Source organism: Dendropsophus ebraccatus, chromosome 5 (genome assembly GCF_027789765.1).
Source record: "Dendropsophus ebraccatus isolate aDenEbr1 chromosome 5, aDenEbr1.pat, whole genome shotgun sequence".
Taxonomy (NCBI): Eukaryota; Metazoa; Chordata; class Amphibia; order Anura; family Hylidae; genus Dendropsophus; species Dendropsophus ebraccatus.
Genome location: NC_091458.1, coordinates 33,910,150 through 33,922,488, shown reverse-complemented (window position 1 = coordinate 33,922,488; position 12,339 = coordinate 33,910,150). Strand labels below are relative to the sequence as shown.

Sequence of the window (12,339 nt, the reverse complement as noted above, 5' to 3'; positions counted from 1 at the left end):
CTTGCAGCCCCATGCCCTACGGGCGTATCTGTGCCCGAACATTGCACTACCCCTCTGTCCCTCCTCCTCGCCCTCCTCTTTATTAGGAATGCCCCAGGCAGATTGCCTCCTATTCCCCACCTGTGTCAGCCTGGCACATGGGCTGGTTCGATAAGACACCTGTGAAGTGTTCAGCATGGAGAAAATGTTCCAGTGGCATTCCTAATGAGGAAGAGGGTGGGGAGGAGGGACGGAGGGGTGATGCAAAGTTAGGGCACAGATACTCCTGTTTGGCTCGGGCTGCAAGTTTAAAATTAGTTTTTTAGGACAATAACTGCATCACCTGCCGAACGGACCCCAGGACAGATCTTGGATTAAAAGCAGCTATCCGAAGGTACAAGTGGTTTGGGGGGTCAGATTGTGGGTACAGAGTTGCTTTAAATATATGCTGAAGAACAATACAGGAGAGAAAAGAGCGCTGCACCTCACACCTATGGCTGACACTAGTGCCTCTCGGCTGCATAAAAAACATCAGAATTTTGTGTATGAATTGATCAAGCCACACTGCCCCATGTACCGCGTGCAGGTATCTGATACACATGGGTCCCTACACTAAATCCACACTGTGCCGGTCAGTGACCACCAACCCCGCAGGCGTGCACAGTCAGGGAAGGGAGGCCGTGGAACGGTCCTGCGACCCCCATATCACAGGACCAGACCCAAAAATGCCACGCCAGAACCCGGCCAGCACCACCGGCGGAGAAGGTCGCCCCCAAACAGCACGAGTCTGGATGAGGTATTGCGCTCACCATAGCTACTGCAGATAGAATGGGACAAACAGGAGGGATTAAAAACATGTGCACTCAGGTGTCTCCTGCTGATTGCGGTCATGTGGGTCTTACCTGGAGGAGTGCAAAACACTAAGAAAGAAAGAAAGAAAGAAAGAAAGCAAAATGCAATACAGGAGAGAAAAGAGCGCTGCACCTCACACCTATGGCTGACACTAGTGCCTCTCGGCTGCATAAAAAACATCAGAATTTTGTGTATGAATTGATCAAGCCACACTACCCCATGTACTGCGTGCAGGTATCTGATACACATGGGTCCCTACACTAAGTCCACACTGTGCCGGTCAGTGACCACCACCCCCGCAGGCGTGCACAGTCAGGGAAGGGAGGCCGTGGAACGGTCCTGCGACCCCCATATCACAGGAACAGACCCAAAAATGCCACGCCAGAACCCGGCCAGCACCACCGGCAGAGAAGGTCGCCCCCAAACAGCACGAGTCTGGATGAGGTATTGCGCTCACCATAGCTACTGCAGATAGGATGGGACAAACAGGAGGGATTAAAAACATGTGCACTCAGGTGTCTCCTGCTGATTGCGGTCATGTGGGTCTTACCAGGAGGCCCCCCTTCCGTGGCCCCCCTTCTCTGCTTGCGCACGTTTTGCGGGGATTGTGGTCACTGACCGGCACAGTGATGTTTTTTGGTTAGGGACTGTGTATCAGAAGACCTGCATGTGGTACATGAGGCAATATGGTTTGGCTAAATTATATACTAACTTCTGATGCTGGTTTTAAATGTAGCTGAATAATCTTTCGTGTCAGCCATAGGTGCGATGTGCAGCCATTTCTGTCTTTTTGGCTTGTGCATATTTTATGTATTCTGTCCCTTTTTTCATTGTGGCTAGCACTCGTGCTTTGTAAGACCCATGTGATCCAAATTAGCAGGAAGCACCTGTGTACATAAGGGGAGAATCTCCGAGTATTCTCCCATTCTACCTGCAGAGGAATGGAGAGAGAGAGAGAGAGAGAGAGAGAGAAGAGCTTGTTCACACTTGTGTTGCTTGGCGTCCACTTATTCCGCCGGTGGCGCCTGCGGGGTCCGGGGGGCCTTTTAGGGTCTGGTCCTGTGACAACGGAGTTGCAGGGCCATTCCGTGGCCCCCCTTCTCTGCTTGCGCACGTTTTGCGGGGATTGTGGTCGCTGACCGGCACAGTGATATTTTTTGGTTAGGGACTCATGTGTATCAGAAGACCTGCACGTGGTACATGAGGCAATATGGTGTATTGCCATTTCTGTCTTTTTGGCTCCTGAAGAACAAAGAACACTAGAAGAGGAGTTGAATGATAACAACAAGGGAAAAGTAGTCAGCTTCTTCTCCGGCTTCAGTTTCTACAGAAATCACTACATCTGTTAGCCTTGGACAAAAACGTGAAAGCTAGTTTAATGCTATAAAACTACACAAACACTTACTGGACTCCGTAGAGGAAGTATACATGTATTATGGTAATATGAAATAAATTACATTTCTGTTGAATTAGAAAGTTATAAATATTAACACGGTAATTCAATTTTTCTTTCATTTAGTCCATCTGTGATCAGCAGAAATCCTGATTAGGCTCCATAGACAGTTATTAAAAATCCCATGTGTCAGTATGGCAGTAAATACTGGGAAAGATTAATGTTCCTTTGTTGTCGAGTATCACATTTAACACATTTCCTTGTTTTAACATGTCTGGTTATTAATGGCAGTAAACAAACCAAATCCCTATTTTATTAGGGACTTAATAAAATTTACACCACATGCTTATCTGAAAACTTCCGTATAAAGTCTGAGTGAGTGTACAAAGATACTGTAGCAACAAAGTTTACGATGGAGCCAAAGGAGGACATGGACAAATGTTAGGTGATCAGTGGTCTTTAGTCATAGCTAAAACAGTGTAAGAACTTTCTGGCTGTATGGAAGTACACCTGCAAATATATGAACAATTTCATGTTTTAACCGGTACAGACTTCCGGGACTTGATGCAGTTCAGCTTTTTTTTAATTTGTTTAAGTGTCATTTGTAGTAACTTTTGACATGTCCTTAGACATGGAAGGTTACTGATAGCAGTGGGTGTTGCTCCTAAAAGCCCACTATAATCCCTAGATACAGCTGGGGGCAGTGCGCCCCATCCCTGGCCAGCAGGGACATCCAACTTTTTTGTTCTATAGACTCGAATAGAAACTTGATGAGGAAACTACACAAAGGGTCCTATTCGATTATTAATGTAAACATATGCCTAAATTGTTATACATTACCTCCCTCCCGGTCTTCTCTTTCCCTCTGCATGCTTCCCGGCGCCATGGCTGCAGCTTAAGATCAGGTCTCTGAGATGACAGGCTGCTCAGCCAATCACTGACCACAGTGGAAGTCTGACAGCTCAGAGACCCGCTCTGTAGCTGCAGCCGCGGCACGGTGAGGCAAGCAGAGGGCAGGAGAAGATCGGGAGCGTGAAAATGTAATGTATGAACAACTTATTCAATTGTCAGCTATTGGCTGTGCATCACTACTACATGTAGTGATGCACAGTCAGATTCTTGTCGGACATAAAGGCATGATCAGCCGATGATTGCTGTCATGGGCTGATCCTTTCCTCTATTACACAGTTTTGAACCCTTTGAGGACCAGGTTCAAAATGACCCAGTGGACCGCGCAAATTTTGATCTTTGCGCTTTCGTTTTTCCCTCCTCCTCTTCTAAGAGCTCTAGCACTTTCAGTTTTCTATCTACAAGGCCATGTAAGTGCTTGTTTTTTACAGGAGTTGTTGTACTTTGTAATGGCGTCTTTCATTTTACCATAACATGTATGATGAAATCCCAAAATTATTATTTATGAAGATTTAAATTGGTGAAATCGTAAAAAAGAATGCAATATGGTCACGTTTGGGGGGGTTCCTGTGTCTACGTAATACACGGTTTTATTTTTCCACCTACGGGGCTGTATGTGGTGTCCTTTTTACCGCCATGATCTCTAGTTTTTATTAATACCATATTTGTGAAGATCGGACGTTTTGATCACTTTTCATAATTTTTTTAATTTATATATAATGTAACAAAAAATTGGTAATCCGCACACTTTTTTCGCTCTTTTCGTTTACGCAGTTGGTGATGACGCTTGTTATATTTTAATAGATCAAACAATTAAGCACGCTACGGTATATTACATGTTTATTTATTTTTATATGTTTTATTTATATAATGGGAAAGGGGGGTGATTTGAACTTTTATTGGGGGAGGGGCTTTGGGGTAGTGCAATAATGTTTTTTACTTTTTTTTTTTTTTACATATTTGAAGTCCCCTTGGGGGACGTTTACATACATTTGTGTGATTATTCACACTGATCCCTGCTATGCCACAGGCTGTGAGCAGGCTCAGTGAGCAGATCGCCAATCAGACCTCGTGGAGGCAGGTGAGAGACCTCCGGCGGTCCGTTACAACGATCGGGACCCCCGCAGTCACACTCCCCCAGTCCCCCAGTCGGGACTCCCCCTGACACTTAAACGCCGCGGTCGCGACGCGATCGCAGTGTTTAAGGGGTTAATGAAACGCTGTAGCATTATCGCTGCAGCCTGTCATTAACGGTGAGGTGCTCACTGCAGCCCCCCCCCACCTTCTATGAAGCGCGCTACGCTCCGGAGCACGCTTTATAGATCAGGGCGTACTGGTATGCCCACGGTCGTCTGGGCACAGACTTCCAGGGCATACCTGTACGCCCTAGGTCGTTTAGGGTTAAAGAGTACTGTACCTATTAGAGATGAGCGAACCTCAAGCCTGCTTGTGCAGCATTTCATTAGCGGTGGCTGAAGATAGTGTGTTTACACAGAGAGATTTATTTGTCAGATTTTTGAAGCCAAAGTCAAGAATGGATTTGAGAAGAGGAGAAATCTCAGTCTTTCCTTTATGGCCTGTTCTCTGTTTATAGCCTGTTCTTGGCTTTGGCTTCAAAAATCTGTCAGATAAATCTCTCTGTGTAAACGCACCATAGGACTGCCTGCAAAGCATGGATACAGCCTCAGACTATGATGACGCAAAAGGGGCGGAATCTTCGGCGGGCTGGGGAGTTTGGCGTATCTTTATTGCAGTGGATCTCAGCAGGGAGACCCACAGTGATCAATAACTTTTAACATGTCTGAAGACATATCAAAAGTTTTTTTTTTTTTTATGACAGTGACTCTTTAAAAACTCCATAGAAGCTATAAAACACCTTTAAAGTTTCTACATAACCATTGTTTTACACTCACTCGCCGCTTACATAAATGCTAAGAAAACTGAGAATATGTTGCTCCTATTTCACCTTCATATTTTGCAACTGATACATTTCAATACAAAAGCACCGACTAAAAAGAAAGTTGCATGATTCAGATTGCACATCGTGTATTTCAACAAGCTTCCTTCTGCTGTAGCCTTGGGAGAGGCTATTTGAGAAGAATTCAGTAATAGCTACTTGTACCACATTGCCGGAGCCAAGTGCTTGCACCTGCACAGCCATTGTAGCCGAGGCCTTTAGGCAAAGTGCTCAAGAGCCGCCTGCTGTCACCAAGCTGTGGGTTATGAGCTGAGATAATACTTACTATATTATTAGCCTACAAAATGTTCATTTTCAAAGTGTGAAGTGTAAAAAGACTGAACGTGACACTAAACAGAACTTACAAATGTGCAACTTACTGTCCAACTATGGTGAATAGAAAAGTCTACAGACCCCTGTTAACATGCCAGCCAGCTTTAGGTCATGTAAAAAAATCAGATCAAGAAAAATTATTTTGGATCTTTTCCAACTTTAGAGACCATAAACTGTACAAAGGGGAAAATTGAAATAACAAAGCTAAAATAATGTGGTTGCATTAGTGTGAACAACCTTTTACAATTGGGGATGGGGTTGTGTTTAGAATTGGCCAATCACATATACACTCAAAAGTCCATTGATTCTAATGGAGCGGCGTCACAGAGGGGAAGGGGGGGGGGGGTTCCTCCCACTAGGGCGGGCCGGTACACCTCTAGTGCTTCAGCCCGGGCCCTTCTATTCATGTGTAACACTTAAAGTGAATGTACCTGGTGGTACATTCGTTTTAAAGTGATTCTGATTAATCCTGTATAAGGTTTAGCTGTTCTTAGTTGCATTTGTAGTAAAAGCCATGGCCCATAAACAACACATCAAAGGGATCTCATTGCTAAAAGGAGTCAGGAGAAGGGTACAACAAACAAATATTTCTATAATGTATTAGATATCCCATGGAACCCAATGAAGACATCATCAAGAGATGGATAGAATTTGCCATAACAGTGACATGACAAGTAACATCACAAGAACAAGAGCTGCAGGAATTTCTGGCAAGTACTAGTTGTGTACTGCATGTGACAACAATCTCCTTCTTCATATGTTTGGGATGTAGGGTAGGGTGGCATGATGGAAACCTTTTCTTATAAAGAAAAAAATCCATGCCAAAATATGTTTTGGCAAAACCTATATCAAGTCCGCCAAGAGCATGTCATGTGGCCTGATGAGATCAAGGTTTACAATTTTGGAATATTTGACGTAAGGCCAACACCTGGCGCATCGCCAGAAGAACACCATACCCACAATGCTACATGGTGGAGTTAACATGATGCTTTGAGGCTGTTGTTTTGCAGCAGGAACTAGGACGTGTACCACTTGCAGGTCCCCTGGTTCACACGGGTCCCTACGCTAACTCCACACCGTGTCAGTCAGTGACCGCCAATCCTGCAAAGCGTGCACATGCAGGGAAGAGAGGCCATGAAATGGCCCTGCAACCCTTATGTCTTCCCCATTCTGTGTGAGCAGCAGTGGTGAGTGTAATACCTTATTCATATTTGTGTTGTTTGGGGTCAGCCTTCCCTGCCGGTGGTGCTGGCTGGGTTCTGGTGGGGCATTTTGGGTCTGGTCCTGTGACATTGGGGTTGCAGGGCCATTCCATGGCCTCCCTTCCCTGCATGTGCACGCTTTGCGGGGTTGGCGGTCACTGACCGACACGGTGGTGAGTTAGTGTAGGGACCCGTGTGGACCAGAGGACCTGCACGTGGTACACGGGGCTATTATGGTTTGATCAAATTGTATACAGACACCCTGGTGTTGAATTTTAAAATAGGCCTAGCGGCATTAGTATCAGCCATAGATGGGATGTGCAGCCGTTCCTTTCTCTCCATGTCGAATAATAATATTATTATTTTCATTATTATTATAAATTATTTTCATCCATTAAAGAAACATTTATAAATAATAATAATAATAATAATAATAATAATTATTATTATTATTATTATTAATTATTCTCATGCATAAAAGTGACAATTATTTTATAAATCATGGAATTTTATGGCACATGGAAATAAAAGCAGTAAAAGTGGGTGCTTTTTGTTTTGTTTTGTTACTAGCTTGAGAGCAACCAGCAGCAACTGTGACGCTTACATAGATTTCTACTAATGGCTTTGGATAGTGAATGAACTCTACGTAAAGTGCGCACTTACCGGATTTCTCAAACTGGCGCTTTTAATGTGAGTACTGGAAACACTCTGCAGGTTGTACTTTTAAATGATTGCAGGAGCTACATAGAGCTAAATAATTTTACCTATTCTTTCATCTAGCGGAAATTGGTTGCTGCAGAATAACAATACGCTGCTCACATAGGAAACGTATTGTATGTGTCTATTATTGTGATCATGTACTATGTGACCAGTGGGCAACAATGGATTTCATAGGGCACTTGTAGAACTTTGCCAATGTAACTACATGTGTGGCATCAGTCTTTACTTTTCCATTTACTATCTGGGTAGAGATTTCCTCCACTAGCTTCAGAGATTAATATGTTTGCAACTTAAAACACAGCCATCATTTCAGGTACCTTTTCAGGATCAGCTGCCCTGTGTGTATACATAAGGAGTAACAGAGGGGATCCTGCTCTCCTATATCTATATAGAACACATCAAATGCAGCAGCATGGAGGACATTACAGAGTAGTACTGAGCAGTCTAAACTGTATATTAAAGCGTAACTATAAAATATTTTGACCTTTCAGTTTTAGTTAGCTTAGGTCATAAGAATTTTTGCAATATACATTAATAAGATAAAATGAACAGTTTTTTAAATACATGAAGCTGAATGTCCCCTCAGAGCTCTGTGTTATTTCTGCAATCCTGCTGGACACGCCCCTCTCTGGAAATCCATCCTGAGTGTACGGACTCTGACAGGAGTATCAGATAAGAGCCCTGACACAGACAGAAACAAAACCTCCTCCCCCACGTTCTCCCCCCTCCCCTCACAGAGGTCAGGGTGCCGTATGAGGAGCAGCGCAGGGGAGGAGCTGGATCGAGGGACAAGTACCCAGTGCTTCACCCAGGAGGGACATGCCAGCCATAACTCCAATGTACTGCATGAGGGAGAGTGGGTGAGTCACTGAGGGGAGGACTACAAGTCCCAGCACAACACAGCTGTAGTCCTTCCATAGTACATATAATATTCCCTATCAGATGTCTGCAGCAGGTGCCCCCACCTCCATGGCTGACATTATCCTACAGTGTTATGAGAGAAGATGACTGTATCTAATCCCACTGTGTGTCATACCATCTGCTGGGGCTCTGTATCTAATCTTACTGTGTGATACTGTATGCTGGGGCTCTATCTGATCCTGCGATGTGTGATACATCTGCTAAGGTGCTGGTCAGTGAATGGAGGGACCCAGCCAGGGAGATGAGGGATAGGCCACGCCCACTTTCTCTCAGCCAGGAGAAAAATTATTCTGAGCCAAACATCTGGCTATCAACGCAGTTTAGGGCTATTTTTAAAGGGTAACACATGGGCTTTTTATTTGAGGAATTTCATTTTTTGGCTACTTAAATTATAGTTACGCTTTAAGCTCTTACAATGGCAAAAGTTTTATAGGATTAAAAAAAACATGGCTGCTATCGTTGAGGAACAGTGCCCTTCTTGTCCATTGGTTATGTCTGGTATTGCAGCAGAGACCTACTGAAGTGAGCAACCTTACAGGAAACCTGCCACCTTAAAAATTTATCGAATCTATTGCTTAGTAGTCGTGTTGGTGATGTTATCATTGTATCCGTATATGTTATACAAGCTATACTAAATATTTTCCCATTCCCCTTCCATTGCCGGACTTGTCGTTTTTTTCCTCTTCTTTACTAGTTGCAGTGACATTCTGGGCCCACTCAGTGGCTGATCAGAATTGAGCCGGCATTTTCTGTCCGCATGGAACGGAACTAGTAAGGGAAATGACTATGGGACACCCGTAGGCAAAAATTGGATCTGACCATCACAGCTGCACCTGCTATAGTATACTGAGGGTCAGTTCAGCTAAACAGTTACAAATTTCAGACCATTTTGAAAATGAAAAGTGCAGATTGGTAGTCGTGAGTGACTACTTCACTTTTTTCCTGCATCGGTTTTTGTAGAATCCTCCATTGAGCTGTTTACCAAGCTTAAAAGCCTTCCTTCCAATGGGGTGTTTACACAGATTTTTAAAGCCAAAACCAGGAAGGGATTTAAATAAGAGGAGAAATCTCGGTCTTTCCATTATGACCTGTCTATAGTCTGTTCCTGGCTTTGGCTTCAAAAATCTGTCAGATAATCTGTGTAAACACACTATTAGTCTTGGACGGGGTTGGAGGGATTGTCCAGGCTTTTTTTTTTTTTTTTTTTTAAAAAGGAAACATGGCCTTATATCCAACCTTCGGATGGTAGGACATAGTAGGGTGCAGTGGCATAACTAGAAAGGATTGGGCCCCATAGCAAACTTTTCATTGGGCACCTCCTCATCCTACTGTAGGTAATCTCGCTGTTTGTTAGCCCTCCCCCCAGTAGATAGTGCCTCACATGGTGTCCTCCAAAATAGGCATCTTCTCTAGTATCCTATCCTCCCCAGTACATAGTGTTCCCCATGGTAGGCATCTGCCTTGGTAGTATGATGGCAGCTCAGGGGGCCCAGTGTATTGCAAGGATGGGCCCCCTGATGCGGTGGGCCCTTTGCAGCTGCTATGGTTGCTACAGTGGTAGTTATGGATGCAGGGGCTGGAAAGGAGGACATTGGGGATTTAGATGGTGGTGCATGAGTTACCAACTTTCATTCCAAATTGGTTGGAGCACCTCCAGAAGAAAGAGCATGAAACACGTCACCCTCCTAGACCATCCTAGCAATTCTCTTCATGGTTAACCTTGCATTGATTAAATTATTATTGGCATTTATGTGACTCTAGCTGTTTTACTGTATGCTGAACCATTCTGTAACTTTCTGCTTACTTATTACTATATTATTTTTTGTCAAGTCTTCACTGTGATTGCTGTCAATGAATGTAGACGCTCTTGTTCCAACCAGAGGCTAAGAACCCACACAGACCTAAGGTGATGTTACCGCAGTACAGTGTTGCCCTGGGCAGATCTGCTGTGGATTTTGTACACAGTCTAATGTCTGACAGCAATGTCAACATATATTTCATTTTGACATTTTAAATTTTCTCACCAAAAATACAGAAAAGATTATCATACTTATTTTATTTTAGTCAGCAGGACGGCCCATGCTTTGTGGATTGCACTCATGTAATGGGGGGACATGGTGGAGTTGGGGTGTATACCCTTTTCTGATAACGCCACATCGCTAGTTAACTTGTCTTTATTGAACTGGATTGGCCACACACAGGAACAATAAGGAGGAGGATAGCACGAGTACACACATGGTATAACTGCATTACTGTCCTTCTCTTACCCTCTCTCTTGCAAAATGGAAGACATGGGACACTTGGCTCTGTTTCTGCTTCACCAGACATGGTGGTCTGTGCCACCTGGTGTTTTCCACACTTAGTGGCCTTTATATAATCTTGCAGCTCGCTCATACTTCTTATGGGCCTATTACACGGTCTGATAATCATTCAGCAAGGGCTGCACGGACATCGCTAGCAATGTGTGTGCAGCCATTGCCCGAACAGTTAATACATTACCTGTCCACGCTCCTGGTCTTCTCCTGCGCTCTGCATGCTTCCCGACACTGCGGCTGCAGCTTTGGAGTGACCTGTCTGAGATGACAGGCTGCTCAGCCAACCACTGGCCTGGACTGCCACGGCCAGTGATTGGCTGAGTGGTCTGTCTGAGCCAACAAGAGCAGCAGCCGTGGCGCTGGGACACATGCAGCGCACAGGAGAAGACCGGGAGCGTGGACAGGGAATGTATTAACTGTTTGTTCAATCCTCAGCCGCCGGTCACGCATCACTATTACACGTCACGATGCACGGCTGATCATTTTAAGTCTGAACCTAAAGAAACAACCAGCCGATGAAGGTTTCATCTGTTGATCGTTGTCTCTATTACATGGAGTGAAAACCGGTCCGTGTAATAGGGCCCTAAAGTAAGCAAGCGAGTGCCGCCCTCTCAGATCAGCACACACTTGCTTCTCCTTCCTCGCTCGCTGATGGCGCTATTGCACACGCCTATGGCGAGCGGGTCATTGTGTGTGTTTGGGGGGGGGGGCACGGGAAGCTGCAGGAGGGGCTCCCCGGACGTTCTGTAGAGATAGCGGCAGTCTGCTGCTGCTCCTATTACACAGAGCGATGGCCAGCAGATCATCATTATTGTTCAAAAAATTTTTCAACATGTTAAAAAAAAAAAAAGGATCAGCCGACATTGCGCATGTTAGTTGATCATTGCATTTTATAACCTTATGTAACAAGCATTCACATTTAAGATTTCCACCCAGAATAAAACACAACCAAACATTGCACAGGAGGTTCTCCTATAGATCAATGGTAATTGAAGAAATACTCCATACTTAGCTTATTGTCAGGGGACCCGCCTAGCAATAAAACATTGGAAAAATGGCATTGGGCAAACCCCTAGGTTCTCTGCAATGTTTATGTCTCTTACATCACAGTACAGTATATTGAGAGGGATTTATGATGTAAAATTGGTCTATTTTTGTAGATGAAGGATAGAGAAGCCGTCTGCTGTGCAGAACTAGGAAGATGCTATATAGGTGGAAACATTTAATGTCAAGAAGACAGACATTTCCAGCTGAATTTTAAAGGGTATGGACACCTTTTGTGTTTTTCTTTTTAATTGTTGATTCATTGTTTTCTAAAAGCAAAGTGAAGCAACTTTCTAAAAAGTCTTAATTAAAAACTGTCCTACCGTTTAGCTGCTACTAAATGTAATGAAGAGGTAAAGCACAACTCTTACAGAAAACTACAGGGGATGTAGAAAAAAAACTAAGCAAAATGTTTTTTGTTTTTTTTTATAAAGACTTAGGCTATGTTCCCACAACATTTTTTCTTGTCCCTTTATAATTTTTAAAATGTAGTCCGTCGTTTTGCGTCCAAAATGACGTCCGTTATTTTGAGGATTGGCTGCCCGTCAGTGCGATAACAGCTGCTGGTACATTATTCTAGTTTAGGTGGACTGATTGGCCTTTGGGTATGTCTTTAATTGAAAAGTTCATTCAATTTAATAGTAAAAACTGAGAAAGGACAGTGAAAAAAGAAAAACTGTGTGTGAACAACAAAAAAATAACGTCCGCTGTTTG

General features: G+C 43.9%; 1 protein-coding gene across 2 annotated transcripts in view; it reads right to left on the bottom strand.

The window, feature by feature from the left end:
• SGCG (sarcoglycan gamma) overlaps nucleotides 1–12,339 on the bottom strand; it is a 189,979-nt gene that overhangs the window by 18,239 nt on the left and 159,401 nt on the right. The window lies entirely within an intron of this gene.